Here is an 18,773-nt window from a genome sequence, read left to right as displayed (position 1 = left end):
CACCATGTTTTACAGAGGATGGGGTGTGCTTTGAACCATTGCAAGCCTTTTCCATACTTTCTTCTTCCCAGCATACCGGTACAAGTTGATCTTAGTTTCATCTGTCCAACAAATGCTTTTCCAGAACAGGGCTGACTTCTTTAGATTTTTTTGGCAAAGTCTAAATCTGGCCTTTCCATTTTTAAGGTTGATTAATGGTTTGCACCTTGTGATGAACCTTCTGTATTTGCTCTCATCAAGTCTTCTCGTTATGTTAGACTTAGATACTGAAACACCTACAGTACAGACCAAAAGTTTGGACACACCTTCTCATTTAAAGATTTTTCTGTATTTTCATGACTATGAAAATTGTACATTCACACTGAAGGCAGCAAAACTATGAATTAACACATGTGGAATTATATACTTAACAAAAAAATGTGAAACAACTGAAAATATGGCTTATAATCTAGGTTCTTCAAAGTAGCCACCTTTTGCTTTGATGACTGCTTTGCACACTCTTGGCATTCTCTTGATGAGCTTCAAGAGGTAGTCACCGGAAATGGTCTTCCAACAATCTTGAAGGAGTTCCCAGAGATGCTTAGCACTTGTTGGCCCTTTTGCCTTCACTCTGAGGTCCAGCTCACCCCAAACCATCTCAATTGGGTTCAGGTCTGGTGACTGTGGAGGCCATGTCATTTGGCGTAGCACCCCATCACTCTCCTTCTTGGTCAAATAGCCCTTACAAAGCTTGGAGGTGTGTTTGGGGTCATTGTCCTGTTGAAAAATAAATGATGGTCCAACTAAATGCAAACCGGATGGAATAGCATGCCGCTGCAAGATGCTGTGGTAGCCATGCTGGTTCAGTATGCCTTCAATTTTGAATAAATCCCCAACAGTGTCACCAGAAAAGCACCCCCACACCATCACACCTGCTCCTCCATGCTTCACGGTGGAAACCAGGCATGTAGAGTCCATCCGTTCACCTTTTCTGCGTCGCACAAAGACATGGTGGTTGAAACCAAAGATCTCAAATTTGGACTCATCAGACCAAAGCACAGATTTCCACTGGTCTAATGTTCATTCCTTGTGTTCTTTAGCCCAAACAAGTCTCTTCTGCTTGTTGCCTGTCCTTAGCAGTGGTTTCCTAGCAGCTATTTTACCATGAAGGCCTGCTGCACAAAGTCTCCTCTTAACAGTTGTTGAAGAGATGTGTCTGCTGCTAGAACTCTGTGTGACATTGACCTGGTCTCTAATCTGAGCTGCTGTTTCTGAGGCTGGTGACTCGGATAATCTTATCCTCAGAAGCAGAGGTGACTCTTGGTCCTCTTTTCCTGGGGCGGTCCTCAAGTGAGCCAGTTTCTTTGTAGCGATTTAAGGTTTTTGCAACTGCACTTGGGGACACTTTCAAAGTTTTCCCAATTTTTCGCATTGACTGACCTTCATTTCTTAAAGTAATGATAGCCACTCGTTTTTCTTTACTTACCTGCTTTTTTCTTGCCATAATACAAATTCTAACAGTCTATTCAGGAGGACTATCAGCTGTGTATCCACCAGACTTCTGCACAACACAACTGATGGTCCCAACCCCATTTATAAGGCAAGAAATCCCACTTATTAAACCTGACAGGGCACACTGTGAAGTGAAATCGATTTCCGGTGACTACCTCTTGAAGCTCATCAAGAGAATGCAAAGAGTGTGCAAAGCAGTTATCAAAGAAAAAGGTGGCTACTTTGAAGAACCTAGAATATAAGACATATTTTCAGTTGTGTCACACTTTTTTGTTAAGTATATAATTCCACATGTGTTAATTCATAGTTTTGATGCCTTCAGTGTGAATGTACAATTTTCAAAGTCATGAAAATACAGAAAAATCTTTAAATGAGAAGGTGTCCAAACTTTTGGTCTGTACTGTACATCCTGGAGAGTGTTCTTCACTTGGATGGATGTTGTGAATGGGTTTGTCTTCATCATGGAAAGGATTCTGTTGTAACCGTGGATGTCCAGGCATTTTTGAGTTCCCAAGCTCACCAGTGCACTCTGTTTTGCAGAATGTAACAAAGGCTATGTGCGCAGATAAGGATTTGAAGCAGAAATTTCCTGAGCATTTCTGCATCTCCTTGGCAGGAAAAGAGCTCCAGAAATGCCGCACATTTTTTGACGCGCGTTTTTGTACATCAATGAATGCTTTTTGGAGTTAAATAAAGTCATTAGTGGGACATTGCTTAAACCCTTGGATTACCATCAGAACTGGGGTGAGTATATTGGTTAATTTAAATGATTAAAGAATGTGTCTGTTGTATTTTGAATAAAGTCTTTGCTCTGTGTCTGTGTGTTTATTTAACTCTTTACTTTACTTTAATTAGGTTTGGTCATGAAGGAAATGTCTGATTGACACCTTGACATCACCAAACAAAAGAGCTGGGTGTCAGCTGATCCCATACACCCAATATTCATTGGCATTTCTATTCATGTACTTTATGCGCCTGCTGTGAGCTGCTATTTTTAGCCTGGGAAGGTGCCATTTGCAAACATGGTCCCTGGCCATTACCAGCAGCTCACAGTTGGTTCGTTAGCCGCTACGTCCCCACAATCAGCACTCAGCAGCGCTTTCGACGCAGCGTATTTTTGTTGCGTCCAAAACACGGTGTGTTCTAATGCCGCACTTTTGTTATCGGTACACGTGAATCCACCGCATATAATGACACTCAAATCGGTCAAAATCTGCAGTGGAGACTAGCGTGTCCGGTACAGAAATTGACATGCTGCGGGTGAGTTTGGGTATGTGGCCACGGTCAGGAGCCGCTGCAGGTTTGACTCTGCGTGTTTATACAGCGTCAAACCCGCAGCGTCCAGACGTTACAGCATAGTTGATGGGATTTCTAGAAATCCCATGTCCACTATGCGTGCATCAGAGGCTGCGAATCACCCGTGGACACTTACATGCGGCGGGTCTTTCAGGACCGTAGCATGTCAAATTCTCTAGCGGAGTCGCTAGTCTCTGCAAGAGAAATTTGACCACTAGAATGTATTGAATGCGGTAATATGCATGGTTCAGTGAACACATGCGGATTTACCTGCGTTCAATAGAATGCAACATTTTGGACGCAGCAATAATACGCGTCCAAAGAGCTGCTACATCCGGATCAAGGGCACAGAGCCTAAAATTGAAATAAAAAAATGGCTTGGGCTCCCGCGTCATTTTTATAACGAGCAGAGGGAAAGCCAACTGTTGGGGGCTGATATTAGTAGCCGGGGAAGGGGCCATTAGCCAAAAATGTTCCCTGGCTATTAATATCAGCACACAGCTGTTTGTTTAGCCTTTACTGGCTAGATTACAGGGGGACCCTAGAAAAAAATTTAAGTGGAGTTCCCCTATAAAATCTAACCAGAAAAGGCTAAACAGACAGCTGTGGGCTGATATTAATAGCCAGGGAAGGGGCCATGAATACTAGCCCCCTCCGCGGCTATTAATATCACTCCTCAGCAGTCCATAAGATGCGCCAAATCTGGCGCTTAGCCTTCGCTCTTCCCACTGCCCTGTAGTGGTGGCGAGTGGGATAATGGGGTTGGGGTTCACGTCAGCCTTGTATTGGCGGCTGACGTGAAGCCCAGGTTCGTAATGTAGGGCGTCTATAAGACGCCTCCATTACTAACCGCGCAGTAAACCGTTCACCGCTTTTTCAATAAATACACGGGCAAAATAAAGTATTTTAATTAAATAAAAAACACACTTTTTAAAAAAAAAAAAAATTATTGTACGGGTCCGTGAAGCCATTGATCTTCTGAAAAAAACATAAAATAGCAAATAACCATATCCCTCACCTGTCCGCCGTCAAAGCCGCCGTCCACATACCGCCAAGGATTGTCCCACGGCGATCTGGGTCACTTCTAGAGCAGTGGATACTGACAGGGGTGTAAAATCACCCGTCTGTGCACATTGCTGTGCAGGAGGTCACTGGGGTTCACCAGCTGAAGATCAGCTGTTCAGCCCTGATGAGCTCTCACCACCAGTACCCTGGGAACATTCTTCAGAGTGTTCCCAGGGTGAGGTCACATGAGCGATCAGCTGATCGCTCACAAGACCGCAGGTCCTGGAAGCACAGTATACTGCGGGAAGCGAGCTCGCTTCCCGCAGTATACCGCCAGCAGGAGAGGATAGCCAGGACCGAGGACCGCCGGACAGGTGAGTATAAGATGGTTTATTTGTTTTTCACTTTTTTTCACTGCCGGTGGTTCCCAGCTCTGCTGAGGAGAACTACTGCTCCCCTCAGCAGCGCCACTATCACTGCTATCAGCGAAAAAAGGCTGTCGGATGAGAGGCGTTATAGTTCTCCTCTCCCGACCTGGGTACAACCCGCACCGCGTTTCTGGAGCGTTTCCCGCTCATTGGCTTTAATTGAAACTCAGCAAATCCGCAGGTATAAATATTAAACCTGTGGATTTGTTGCGTTTCAATTAAAGTCAATGAGTGGGAAATGCTCCGGGAACACTGGGCATAATCGTCCTGCTGCGTTTTTTTCCGCAATGCTAATCCTGAGCGGAAATTTCTGCATCATGTGCACAGCACATCAGGATTAGCATTGCTATAGTTGGCAGACCTATTAACAAGCGTTTTTGCAGCGATTGCGCGGCGGAAAACACGCCACGAAAATGCGTCAAAAACACTTCATGTGCACATAGCCAAACTGTTGATTTCGCCACTCCTAACATTTCTGCTATCTTCTCTTCCATTGACAGATCCTTTGATCGCATGTTGTGGGTTCACAGCAACAGCTTCCAAATGTAAATGCCACATTTAGAATCAGCTACAGACATTTTACCTGCTGAATTGATGCATGCAGCCCATCACAGAGCTTTTGAAAAAATAACTGTCCAGTTACTTTCGGTCCCTTTAAAAAGAGACGGCTACATATTACATAGCAGTAATTCCTAAACCCTTACTCCAATTATCATGTGAATATCCCAAATTAAAGCTGAGAGTCTACACTTTAAGCCCATATTGATTATATAACTGTTTCTTGACTATGTTTTGGTAAACAGCTAAAATGCCAATACTTGTGTCACTGTACAAATATTTCGGAACCTATATATATACCTAAACATACACATGCGAGCGCGCGCACACACGATACTGTTCATAGGTTTTATGCAGTTGTGGAAAAATTTTGCAAAGTAAAAACACTTCCAAAAATAGACATGTTTTAGTTTATTTTTATCAATAAATTGAACATGCGAGAAATCTAAATCAAATCAATATTTGTTGTGAAGATCTTTTGCCTTCAAAGACTAGCACAGTTTTTGTTGAAGGACCATGGCAGAGATGTTGATCTAAACAACTAAACTCTTCTCTTCTGTTGATGTAGGCTTGTGCAAATTCTTCTGTCTCTTAGTGTAATCCCACACAGACTCAAATGATGTTGAGATCAGGGCTCTGTGGGGGCCATATCTTCATTTCCAGGACTTCTTGTTCTTCTTTACGCTGAAGAGAGTTTTTAATGACATTGGCTGTAAAATTGGTGTCATTCTGCAGTAGAATAAATTTATAGCCAATCCTTAACGCCTCCTTGATGGTTTTGTATGATGGATAGGTATCTGCCTGTATTTCTCAACATTGAGGACACCTAGAAATGGACAACCGTGAAGCCAATGGATGCAGTGGTCGGCCAAGAAAACTTAATGAAGCAGATAAAAGACACAACATGCTTACTTTCCTTACAAATTGGAAAACGTCAATCATCAGATCATGTACTGTTCGGCGAAGAAGGTAGACTTGTGGCCAAAAAGCCATACATTTGACTTGCAAATCAGGTCAAGAGACTTGACCATGCATGAAAACATAAGAACTGGGGTGCAGAAAAATGTCAGCAGGTTCTCTGCACTGTTGAATCAAAATGTGAAATATTTGGCTGTAACAGAAGGTAATTTGTTTGCTATAAGACTGGATAGCGAGTGTCTACAGGCAACAGTGAAGCATAGCGGAGGGTCCTCGCAAGTTTGGGTCTGCTATTCAGCAAATGGAGTTGGAAGGAATTATTGGTGTCCTCAATGCTGAGAAATACTATAAATGAAAGAAATGGAGATACTGTTCCATCATGCAATAGCATCAGGCAGGCATCTGATTGGCTCCAAATTTAATCTGCAGCAAAACACTGATAATAACTTTGACTATATGTTTTTTAAGAACTATTTTCAATGCAAAGAACAACAAAGAGTCCTGGAAGTTAGAATATGGGAGACACAGAGCTCTGATCTTAACATCTAGTTTGTGCGGTATTTTGATAAAATCACTATTTTATCATCAGGAGATAATCACTAGCGAGCAAGTAATCCTACTGCCAGGTAGTCAAACACATTCATGAGATCTGTGTAACCCTGCCCCCACCACTGACTGACAGCTTTCTGTGTACACGGTAAGTGGGCAGAAAGCTGCCAGTCAGTGGGTTATAGAGTTCAACTTTCAGATAACTGGTAGATCTATAGCAGATAAAACAATGATTTTTTCAAAATAACAGCAAGCAGCTCAGTAAATGACACATTGCAGGAATCAGGGTCTCTGCCCCTACATTATGCTGCTCTCAGATGGGGTAGCAAGACCTGGTGACAGTTCCCCTTTAAAGGTAACATAGTAACATAGTTTTTAAGGTTGAAGGAAGACTAAGGCTGAGTTCACACGATGCGTATTTCATGCGTTTCCGCGGCGTTTTTGCAGTTGCGTAAACGCCGCGGAAACGCATGAAAAACGCATGGTAGAAGGGAAGCAATGTTCCCCAATTGAAATCCGCATGTGCTGTGCCCATGATGCGGATTTTTCCGCAGTGTAAACGCTGCGCTCAAAAATCCGCAGCATGTCATTTAATTTTGCGGAAACGCGGCGTTTTCGCCGCCATTGACTTGCATTAGAACGTGCCAATTCCGCAAGACTGCATCCGTACTTCCGTTATTGGCGCGTTCTAATGTGCGGATGGTACCCGAGTGTGGAGGAGAGGAGAGTCTCATCCACACCCAGGTACCATTAAAAAAGCTGTAAAAACAAGAATAAAATAAAAAATATATATATACTTACCATCTGTCGGCCCGCGCAGCGCTCCTGCTTGGTTCCCGGCACTTGCAGTGAGTTGTAGGACCTGCGGTGACGTCAGAGTCATGTGACGGGTCACGTGACGCTGACATCGGCAGGTCTTTCAATTCAAAGTTGCCGGCAGCCGGGAGAACGGAGTGAGCAGGACAGCGCGGGCCATCGGAGGTAAGTATATACACTCTCTCGGGTCACACTATATAAATCCATGCCGTTTGCATGGATTTATATAGTGTGACCTAGTTGTCAAGCACTTTCCAGGTGATGCTAAAATCGCCTGGAAAGCGCTTGTCAATCTGCATGCGGAAACGCATGTGAATCTGCATGTGGATCCGCATGTATTCTGCAGGAAAAACGCATGCACAATCTGCATGCGTTTTTTCTGCCAGGGAGATGCAGAAATGATGCAGAAATTTTCTGCTTCATTTCTGCATCGTGTGCACATAGCCTAAGTTCATGTAGTTAAACCCATAGCCTAACATGTTGATCGAGAGGAAGGCAAAAAACCCATGTGGCAAACACTAAGCTCCACATTGGGGAAAAAAATTCCTTCCCGACTCCATACGACAATCAGACTAGTTCCCTGGAACAACGCCCTGTCAAGGAATCGAGTATATATAACCTGTAATATTATACTTTTCAAGAAAGGCATCCATGCCCTTCTTAAATTTTAGTAGTGAATCACTCATTACAACATCATGGGGCAGAGAGTTCCATAGTCTCACTGCTCTTACAGTAAAGAATCCCCGTCTGTGATTATGATTAAACCTTCTTTCCTCCAGACGTAGAAGATGCCCCCTTGTCCCCGTCTCAGGCCTCAGAGTAAAAAGATCAGTAGAAAGGTCTTTGTACTGTCCCCTCATATACTTGTACATAGTAATAAGATCACCCCTAAGCCTTCTTTTTTCCACAGTAAATAACCCCAAGTGTAATAACCTGTCTTGGTATTGCAGACCCCCAGTCCTCTAATAACCTTGGTCGCTCTTCTCTGCACCCACTCTAGTTCAGCTATGTCTTTCTCGTACACCGGAGACCAGAACTGTACACAGTATTCTAAGTGTGGTCGCACTAATGACTTGTATAGAGGTAAAATTATCTTCTCCTCATGAGCATCTATGCCTCTTTTAATGCATCCCATTATTTTATTTGCCTTTGCAGCAGCTGCCTGACACTGGCCACTAAACATGAGCTTGTCGTCCACCAATACACCCAGGTCTTTTTCAGTTACAGTTTTGCCCAGTGTTTTTTTCACTTAAGCATATAATTATACATTTTATTTCCTCTGCCCAAGTGCATTACCTTACATTTATCCCCATTAAAGCTCATTTGCCATTTATCAGCCCAAGCTTCTAGTTTGCATAGATCCTCCTGTAATATAAAATTGTCCTCCTCTGTATTGATTACCCTGCAGAGTTTAGTGTCATCTGCAGATATTGAAATATTACTCTCTATGCCCCCTACAAGGTCATTAATAAATATGTTAAAAAGAAGGGGGCCCAATACTGACCCCTGTGGTACCCCACTGTTAACTGAGACCCAGTCTGAGTGTGTTCCATTAATAACTACCCTTTGTTTCCTATCACTGAGCCAGTTCTTAACCCACTTACATATATTTTCCCCTATCCTCATTGTTCTCATTTTATGTATCAACCTTTTTGTGTGGAACCGTATCAAAAGCTTTTGAAAAGTCTATATACACAACATCCACTACATTTCCTTGGTCCAGTTCAGAACTAGTTTGACAGGAACGGTCCCTTGTAAACCCATGTTGATATTGGGTCATGAGGTTATTCTTCTTCAGATACTCTATTATAGCATCTCTTAGGAAACCCTCCAGGATTTTACCCACAGTAGAGGTTAAGCTTACCGGCCTATAATTTCCAAGTTCGGTTTTTGTCCCCTTTTTGAATATTGGCACCACATTTGCTATACGCCAGTCATGTGGTACAGACCCTGTTATTATGGAATCTTTAAAGATTAAAAATAATGGTCTATCTATGACGTTACTTAATTCCTGCAGTACTCGCGGGTGTATCCCATCTGGGCCCGGGGATTTGTCAACTTTAGTGATTTTTAGACGCCGCCGTACTTCCTGCTGGGTTAAGCAAGTGACATTTAATGGAGAATTTTTGTCATCACTAATCATGTTTTCTGTCATGCGATTTTCTTGTGTAAATACGGTTGAAAAAAAATAATTTAGCATATTGGCTTTTTATTCATCCTCATCCACCATTTCACCCAGACTATTTTTAAGGGGGCCAACACTATCATTTTTTAGTTTTTCTACTATTTATGTAGTTAAAGAATATTTTGGGGTTATTTTTACTTTCTCTGGCAATGATTCTCTCTGCCTCAATCTTTGCTGCCTTGATTTGTTTTTTACAGAATTTATTTCATTTTCTGTATTTATTTAATGCCTCATCACTACCTACTTGCTTTAGTTCTCTAAATGCTTTCTTTTTGTCACTTATTGCGCCCCTTACAGCTCTATTTAGCCATATTGGTTTCCTCCTATTTCTAGCATGTTTATTCCCATAGGGTATATATTGTGCACAGGTCCTATTCAGTATGCTAATAAAGGTCTCCCATTTGCTTTGTGTAGCTTTATGTCTCAGGATATCGTCCCAGTTTATTGCACTAAGATCATCTCTCAACCGTTGGAAATTTGCCTTCCTGAAGTTTAGTGTCCTTGTAACCCCTCTACTACACATCTTATTAAAGGTTACATGAAAACGTATTATTTTGTGATCACTATTACCTAAGTGACCCCCAACTCGTATATATTTGATATGCGGTCTGGCCTATTGGTTAATATTAGGTCTAGCAGTGCCCCCCTTCTTGTTGGGTCCTGAACCAGTTGTGAAAGGTAATTGTCTCTCATAGTTGTCAAAAACCTATTACCTTTGCTTGAACTACATGTTTCTGTCCCCCAATGTATTTCAGGGTAGTTGAAGTCTCCCATAATAATGACTTCTCCTTGAGTCGCTGCTTCATCTATTTGCTTTACGAGGATATTCTCCGCTGCTTCCATTATTTTTGGAGACTTATAACAAACCCCTATCAGTAATTTATTATTTTTTCCCCCTCCCCTTATCTCCACCCACAGGGACTCTACATTTTCATTAGATTCACATATATCCTCCCGCAAGACGGGTTTTAAGGATGATTTTACATATAAACACCCCCCCCCCCTCGCTTGTTTGTACGGTCATTACATAAAGAAGTTATCATGATCCATCAAATAGATATTAACTGTTGAGACCACAATTGATCATGAAAACAGGGGACCACCTGCTTAATAATGTTTAAGTTTAAGTTTCTCTTGGGACAAAAAAAGCCTGACCTGTAAAGGCAGGGTCTTCACAAGACGTTTAAATGTCATTTGGTAACTGGCACTAAAGTGTTAGAATCTGGGTGAACTTGGAGTCTAAGTAAAGACCTTTGTCATGTTCCTCAAACAATTAGGGAATAATTTTGCCATGACATTCTGCATCAAGGGTTTGATAAAAGGTACAATTTAAGTAACATACACTTTTCCATAAAACCCAAAATGATTATCCAGCAAAATACTGTCCACAGTATTACACGGCCTCCATTGAATTGCCATTTTCCAGTAGCGCGGCCATGACACATTGGCTCATTTCAAAATCACTCAGTTCCTTAATTTTGCCTATTTTTCCTGCTTCCAACACAAATTTTAAGAAACTGTTTACGTGCTGCCTGATATACTCTACCTCTTGCCAGTTGCCAATATCACAAGGTAATCAATGTTATTAATGTCACCCTTCGGTGGTAGTAGTGTAATGGCTGATCATTGTATGTAGCATATATATTATATCTTTACATAAATAGATAATGTCACATATATATCTAAAATATTTTTTTTTCCCAAAATACATACATTTTTCATGTAGAAAAATCCAATTTTTTACAATACATTCATAGTCTATGTATGTAAAAAGTACTTAAAAGCTATAATAGAAAGTTCAGATTTTTAGGTTCACGTACAAATACTGACATGTAATGACTTCCTATCTTTATTTCATTTTTTCCTTTCAGCAGGTTTTGGTGAGTTAGCCCTAAGAAAAGTCAGCACATTTCAAAAAATAATTAATATTTCTCCTGTCGAAGAGGATATGCTGCAACCAGCACGCGGTCACCATACCCTCCTGGTCATCTCTTGTGATATCAAAGACTTCAATGGAACTGCTCGTAACTTCTTATATTCTTAAAGGTTTAACCGCTGTTCTAGCAAATTATCAGGACGATACACCAAAATATACATTTTTCAAATGAAAAAATAAAGTTCTGCACCAACATGTCTGTTCGTTCCATTCAACAAACAGTAACATCACAAAATAATGAAAAAGTGATGACCAATATTACATAGTGACCATCATTATTCACTGATCACGAGAATACATGATCAGTGGGGCTGTTGATCAAAGTTATTCCCATTGATCACTAGGCCAGGAGTCACATTGACTAGAGTAGTTTAATAACAGTTCTTTGGAAAAATAAGGCAACCAAAAAGCGCACATAAAAATTACACAGAAAAAAATACTATCAATCATTCAGCTGAACTCAAAATTATTCAAATTGCAAAATTAGGTTTATTAGAAAAATTTACAAACTTTGTGCAATTTGCAATAAACCAAACAAGAGCAATATAAATGGCTTAATAAAATTATTCTCCAGATTCAACAGACACGACACTTTAATGACTATTACAGTTATACACCCCCTTCATGACAAGAGTCTTAAGAACTCAGTAGATCACCTTTGGCTGTTATGACCTGCTGCAGACATGATTTATAGTCAAATACCAGCTTCTGGCAGTATTCCTGAGGAGTCATAGCCCATTCCTTGTGTGTAATGGTCTCCAGGTTGCTAATATTCTTGAGTTTGTGTGCTGCAACAACCTTTTCCAAACCCCATCAAAAACTGACTACAACGTTCAAGTCAGGTGACTGTGACGGCCACTCCTGAATCTTCCTGGACTTCTGAAACACAAGGTGTTGGTAGAATTTGATGCATGCTTGAGATCATAGTCTTGCTGGAAGGTTCAAAGATGTACAAGCTTCAGTTTTCTGCTAGGATTTCTGGCTACTTGATTAAATGCATCTTGCTTCCACATGGTGCAGATTTCCAGTGCACAACAAAGCAAAGCAGTCTCAGAGCATCACAAAGCCACTGTCATGCTTCACTGGAGGCTGGGTGTTCTTTTCAGCAAAAACTTCATAGCTACTCCAGACATATCACTGATCCACAGGCCCAAAATGTTCCAGTTTTGTTTCAATGCTCCGCAGAACAAAATTCCCAAACCCCTCTGGCTTATTGATAAGGTTCTGAGTATATTGTAGCTTTTGATTTTGTGTCCATTAAAGGTATATGTCTTGGATTTCGAGCATGGACACTTTCATAGTTTCTTATGCACCTTAATCAGTGCCTGCTGCCACAAAATCTTGTTGCAGGTCTCATGCAGGCGGTCAAAGGTTTTGTCTCCTCAAGAATCTGGAGGCAGTAGGTGATGGCTTGGCTTCCTCTTTCTCCCACAGAGTGTAGCCAGTGTTCTTTTAGTTTTGAACTTGAGAATTCTGCTTTCAACTGTATCTCTGAGAACATTCAATACCTTTGCTAACTTTTTATATCCTTTTCCTTGATTGTGTAACACAATGATTTCTTCTCTTAATTTTTTGAACCACTCACTTAACCAAGGACTATAAGTGACCTTGAGGCCATTGGAAATGAGTCTTAAGCCCCCGTCTCACATAGCGAGATCGCTGCTGAGTCACGGTTTTGGTGACGCAACAGCGACCTCACCAGCGTCGCTGCTATGTGTGACATTTTGCAGCGATCAGACCTCTGCTGTGAGGTCGCTGATCGCTGCAGAATGTCCTGGACCATTTTTTGGTCGTTGCCTTCCCGCTGGTCAGCACACATCGCTGTGTGTGACCAGCGGGACCAGCGATCAGGCTGGTAACCATGATAAACAGCGGGTTACTAGGGGCACACGCACCTAGTAACCCGCTGTTTATCATGGTTACCACTCTGCTACGTTGAGCGGGAGGTTACGCTCACCGTAGCAGAGTGGTAACCATGATAAACAGCGGGTTACTAAGTGCGCGTGTGCCCCTAGTAACCCGCTGTTTATCATGGTTACCAAGAAGCAGGCTGGTAACCAGGAGCAGGACATCGTAGAAAGATTCTTTCCACGATGTCGCTGCTCCCCTGATCGCTGGTGAGCCTGCCTGTTTGACAGCTCACCAGCGATCACTTAGCGACGCAGCAACGATCCCTGACAGGTCGTATCGTTGTCGGGATCGCTGTAGCGTCGCTAAGTGTGACGGGGCCTTTAGGCTAGGTGCCCACGATGCAGAAATGCTGCATATTTTTTCCGCTTCTCCCTGGCAGGAAAAACGCATGCGGAATTAACATGCGTTTTTCCTGCCAGGTAGAAGCGTTTGTCAAGCGTTTTTGCATGCATTTCTGCATGTGGGTTATCAAGCGCTTTTCCAAGCGATTTTAGCATCACTTGGAAAAGTGCTTGACAACTTGGTCACAATATATAAATCCATGCAACCGGCATATATAGTGTGACCAAGTAATAGTTAAAAAAAAAAGAATAAGAATGGTAAAAAATAAAGCTTATATTTACCTTCCGATGGCCCCCGGTATTTTCTCCGCTCCGTCTGGTCTGTTGGATGGGTCGCGGTGGTGTGAAAAGAAATGAGATGACGTCATTGAGTCATGTGACAGGTCATGCGACCGCCGACGTCAGCGGTCGCGTGACCTGTCACATGACTAAATGACGTCATGGCAGGTCCTCACACCAACGCAACCCATACAACAGACCAGAAGCATCGCTGAGGAGGCCGGGGGCCATCTGAAGGTAAGTATAATCTTTATTTTTTATTTTAAATTCTTTTTTTAATAGGTTCTATGGTACCTGGGTCCAGAGGAGAGTCTCCTCTTCTCCAAACCCGGGTACCATCCGCACATAGAAACGCTTATTATCCGTGTGTGCAAATGTGCTGACACGGATAATATGTGTTTGAATGCAAGTCAATGGCTTCAATTAAGCTGCATGTCCGCAAAATTAATGGACATGCTACATATTTTTCCGCAATGATAATCCGCAGCGGAAATTTCCGCAGCATGTACACAGCACATGCGGATTATCATTGGGGACCATGGGGCATGTATTACCAAGCGTTTTTTAAGCGTTTTCGCTGTGGAAATTCCGCGGCAAAAACGCTTGAAAAACGCACAGTGGGCACGCCGCCTTAGGCTAAGATTTCTCACGAATGAGACCAGAAGCTGTCATCTGGCTATGCATCACATTTGCAGAATGTCATAACAGCCAAACATGTTCTACGGAGTACTAAAGACACTTGTCATGAAGGGTTGAATAATTCTGAGACTGTAGTAGTCAATAAAAGTAACATTTTGGACCCGATACATCAAGACCAGCGTTGTTCACATCGGTCTTGATGAGGAGATGGTCTGGAGTCAGGCTTACCAGACAAGTTGCATGCACCTATGTGCACCTCACTACAAATCTTGCTCAAGTCCCTCCTGAAGTAAGATTTGTGGTATATCGAATTCCACTGCTCGTCATGAATTTGATGAGTGGCGGTTGCCACGACCCTGCTGACTTTGTTGTAGCTGGATGAAAGCAGCTTGAGAAAACTAAAAGTCACATTATCTTAGCGCAGTCTCCAGAATACTGGGGTTAAAGCTTTGATGAATCAGGTCATTTGTATTGAATTTGGTGAAGTCACTTATTATATTAATAAAGTTGAGCTATTAAAGACAATCTATCAGCAGGATTTCACTCCCCAAACTATTTATATGTATCTCTTTCACAGACATGTATAGCAATATCTTTACAAGATCAGTCCATTCATCCATTACTGCGGAATCAGTGTTTGAATTGATATTCAAATGACTATGGTAGATCTGAAGCCTCTGTCATTCCAGCTCTATTCCCCACCCAGTACCGCCTCCTCCTACTGACTGATGGCTACTGATGTCACACAGCATAGAAGAGGTCAGCAAAGGAAGAGGAGGTGGCGCTGGGTGGGGTGACAGAGGCTTCAGATCTATAGCCTTATACAAACACGGATTTCTCAGTAATGGAGGAACGGACTGGCTATGTAAGGATATTGCTTGTCTTGTGACAGAGCTACATGCACATATAAATAGTTTGGGGGTGAAATCCTGCTGACAGGTTCCCCTTAAGGCCACGTTCCCCCAAGATAAGCATTTGTTGCTTTGTTGATGTTGCATAATTTTTCTATCTTACAGCTCCAAAGAAGTGAATGGATTCTATAGAAATCTCATGCCCTCTGTGCTTTTTTTACACTGCATAAACTGACCTGCGGTGCGAATTTAAAATCTGCAACATGTCAATCTTTCTTGCATTAAATATTTGTTTTATTTGAGGATTTTCCACATAGACTTAAATGAGATGAGGAAAATCCGCAGATAAAAAAAAAAAAAGCTTATTCGTTTTTATTGCATTTCTGATTTAGGTGTTTAAGTTTTATCAAAACGGAGTAACAAGAAGCTTCTAAAACAAAATAACTTTATTTAAACACATGACATAGCACAAAGACAAAACACGAAAAAAAATGCACTGAAAAACGCAAGTAAGCTAATATTGCTTGTAGGTGTAGAAAGTCTACAACATCAAAAACGCACAAAATACTCATCGTGGGAACGTAGCCTTAAATTGTTCTTTTTTGATTGGTATATTGCAAAATGCAGAAAGTTTATAATTTTTCTAATCAACCTAATTTCCAATAGAGGTTAAATAATTTTCATTGCAACTGTATACGCGGACAAGAAAAATACCCTACAATACAGATAGCTTGCTTGTACAATAGGGGCTGTGTGAACTGAAAAGAGGTGGGGGGATAGGATTGATCCTTGAGAAAACCTTATAGAAAGGGGAAGGAGAGAAGTGAAGCCAACAAATGAGACATTGAACAAGAATTCAAGGAATCAGGAGTAGAGGTTACCAGAAAGAGCTACGTAAAAAAAGACCACAAAAATTACGCAGGACAATTTTCCATTTAGGCACTTCACAAAGTGGCCAATTTTCTTCTGTGCATATAGGTATGGTTTTCTTTCTGTGTGGACATTCTTTGTTTTTTTAATAGAACAGTCTTTCGGTACCATCTCGCCACTTATGGCACCCTCCCAATTCTTCTTGGGACATCAACTCCACAATACTCCAAAACTCCAGTGATTTTTTTCTACCCCTTTACTAAACTATCTAAATCTGATGATTGCATTTCAGTCTGTGGTAATAAATAATCATTTTATTTACATAGTGCCAACATATTTCACAGAGTAACACATAACTCAACCGTTACAGGAGGAGTGAGGGAGCTGCTTGCAACGCATACAATCTATAAGGTAGGACCATAACTCCGGCCAGCACGCTGGCTTTCTGAAAGGGAGTCTGTGTACTCTTGGCGTGGCAAAACATTTATGTTCTCCTTCCCACATACTTGTTTTCTCTCTATCTCTTCCCTTTTCTGGCTTTAGAAAGCCAGAGCTGTCAATCAAAGAAGGGGGTGGGGGGAAATGGGGGGGGGGATAAGCAGGTGGGAAGGAGGACTTAAATGTTTTGCCCCGCCAAGGGTGCACAAAGCGCCTATACTGGGTTTAAACAGCCATTCTGTGCCGACAAACTCCCTTGAGATGGGCCTATAATCGGGAACGGATGTTTGTAGGTATGATCATTCCCAACTGCTATTGGACCATCTACAACACTTCGACATCATCTAATGAACTAGCAGAACAATTGCTTGTTGGGTGCAGTGATTTTTAAAATCTGTCACCACTTTGGAGTTATCAGACCTCTACTATGGGCATACAGGGTATAGAAAAGTAAATCTATACATACCAGTATGGCCCATAGTAGAGGTTTGATTGCAGAGAAAAGCGCTTTAATCAATTCTATTTTGTACAGGGGACGCCAAGCAATCCCTGCCTATATGCTTATTATTCCCCCAAATCCCCGCCTATATGTTTAATTATCATATTCCCCCCTCCCCTTCACGTCACAGAGCCCTGTGACGTGCACTGTGCTCCCTGACTTCCGGGCATGCGCAAAGCGCCGCTCACATAGAGGGCGCTTTGCTTCATCCTGGCCCCGTCTGCCTGTGCACTGCGCTACAGGGTTCTATTGCGCAGGCGTTGGAAAGTGGTGACAGATTCCCTTTAACCCCTTCACCCCAAAGCCCACTCAATTTGAATTGCCCCCCGGTGTGCGCCAACGTCACATGAATAGGCTTGTTGTGGTCACGCTGATGCTGTGAGTGACCCATGCTTGTGCAATGCGTATTGAACGGAAGCGAGTCGCCGTGCGTGCGCAGTGATGATCGGCCCCAGGGTGCGCGCATGAGAGCCGATCATCGTGGCGACGTGCGGCCGTTCAATACGCATTGCGCAAGTGTGGGTCACAGCATCAGCGTGCCCACAACAAGCCTATTCATGTGATGTTGGCGCACACCGGGGGCAATTCAAATTGAGTAGGCGGGACAAGCCGGACTGAATAAGGAAAGGAACTCCCCTATGATTAAACGAGCAAGTAAGATATAAAGTACATAAAGTGCTTTTTACAAAAGATTATAGCACCAATTTTAATGCAAAAGGCGTTTTAGTGATGCATATTGCATCACTAACAACCACCTTGGGGCACTTTACACTCTCCAACTGACATAACAGGTTCCCTTTAAATTTCTTGTACTTTGGACATGTAGGGGTGTTACCACCCTCTTTGTGGGCTGTGCAGTTTTGTCTATATAGTTTTCCATGGGCATGTGTTGAAAAGGCTAGGTCTATTTTGAGGCCTGCTGGCAAGTAGCTATTTACAAAAGATTACAGCACCGATTTTAATGCAAAAAGCGTATAACAACAACCTGGGGGCAGTTTACACGCTCCAACTGACATGACAGGTTCCCTTTAAGAAAAATTGAAGAAATGGATAGGTACACATGTTGGTATAAGTGCAATGTCTAGGTGCACATTTACACTGTGGCCATTAAAAACAGAACCTAGGATAATGAGCAAATACCCTGCAGTAAGTACATAAAGGGTAGTAGTACAGGTAAATATCATAGGGTACTTAGCTGACGCTATTTGGATCGAAAGAGTGTAAAAGCCATGACACCGTGACAAGGTGAACCCAATCAAGATGGTCAATAACTTGTAGTTCACCTTGTTACATGCCAGCAGGCCTCAAAATAGATGGGGACAGAGAAGGGCCTACACCTGACTGCTTCACTAACTGCCCATGGAAAGCTATATAGAGAAGATGAACAGTCCAAAAATGGAAAGCCAAGCCCCTGTATGTACAAAATACTAGAAACTAAAGCAAAACTGAGGAAATGGACTGACACAACTGTTGGTATAAGTGCAATGTGTAGGTGCACACTCACACTGTGGTCTTGGTCTGTTAATGGCTACAGTGTGAATGTGCACCTACATATTGCACTTCTACCAACAGGTGTGCCGGTCCATTTCTCTTTTTGCTTTCACATTAAGTTTCAAAAGCCTGGTGACAGATTCCCTTTAATGACAATAATGAATGCAGCCAAATAGCAATAAAATTAAAGCTGCTATCAATTCTATCCGCTTCTCTCTTTCTGAACATCATTAGTGCTGTCTGAATACTCCCAACAATTAAATATTTTCAGA

The 18,773-nt window shown here is 42.1% G+C and overlaps 1 protein-coding gene across 1 annotated transcript in view; it reads right to left on the bottom strand.

The window, feature by feature from the left end:
• CUNH4orf33 (chromosome unknown C4orf33 homolog) overlaps window positions 1-18,773 on the bottom strand; it is a 131,578-nt gene that overhangs the window by 18,245 nt on the left and 94,560 nt on the right. The window lies entirely within an intron of this gene.

The sequence above is a fragment of the Phyllobates terribilis genome, unplaced genomic scaffold (genome assembly GCF_046119375.1).
Source record: "Phyllobates terribilis strain yellow unplaced genomic scaffold, ASM4611937v1 Scaffold_1__5_contigs__length_1240528914, whole genome shotgun sequence".
NCBI classification, from domain to species: domain Eukaryota; kingdom Metazoa; phylum Chordata; class Amphibia; order Anura; family Dendrobatidae; genus Phyllobates; species Phyllobates terribilis.
Note: the sequence above shows the minus strand (reverse complement) of the source record. Positions and strands in the feature narration are given on the sequence as shown.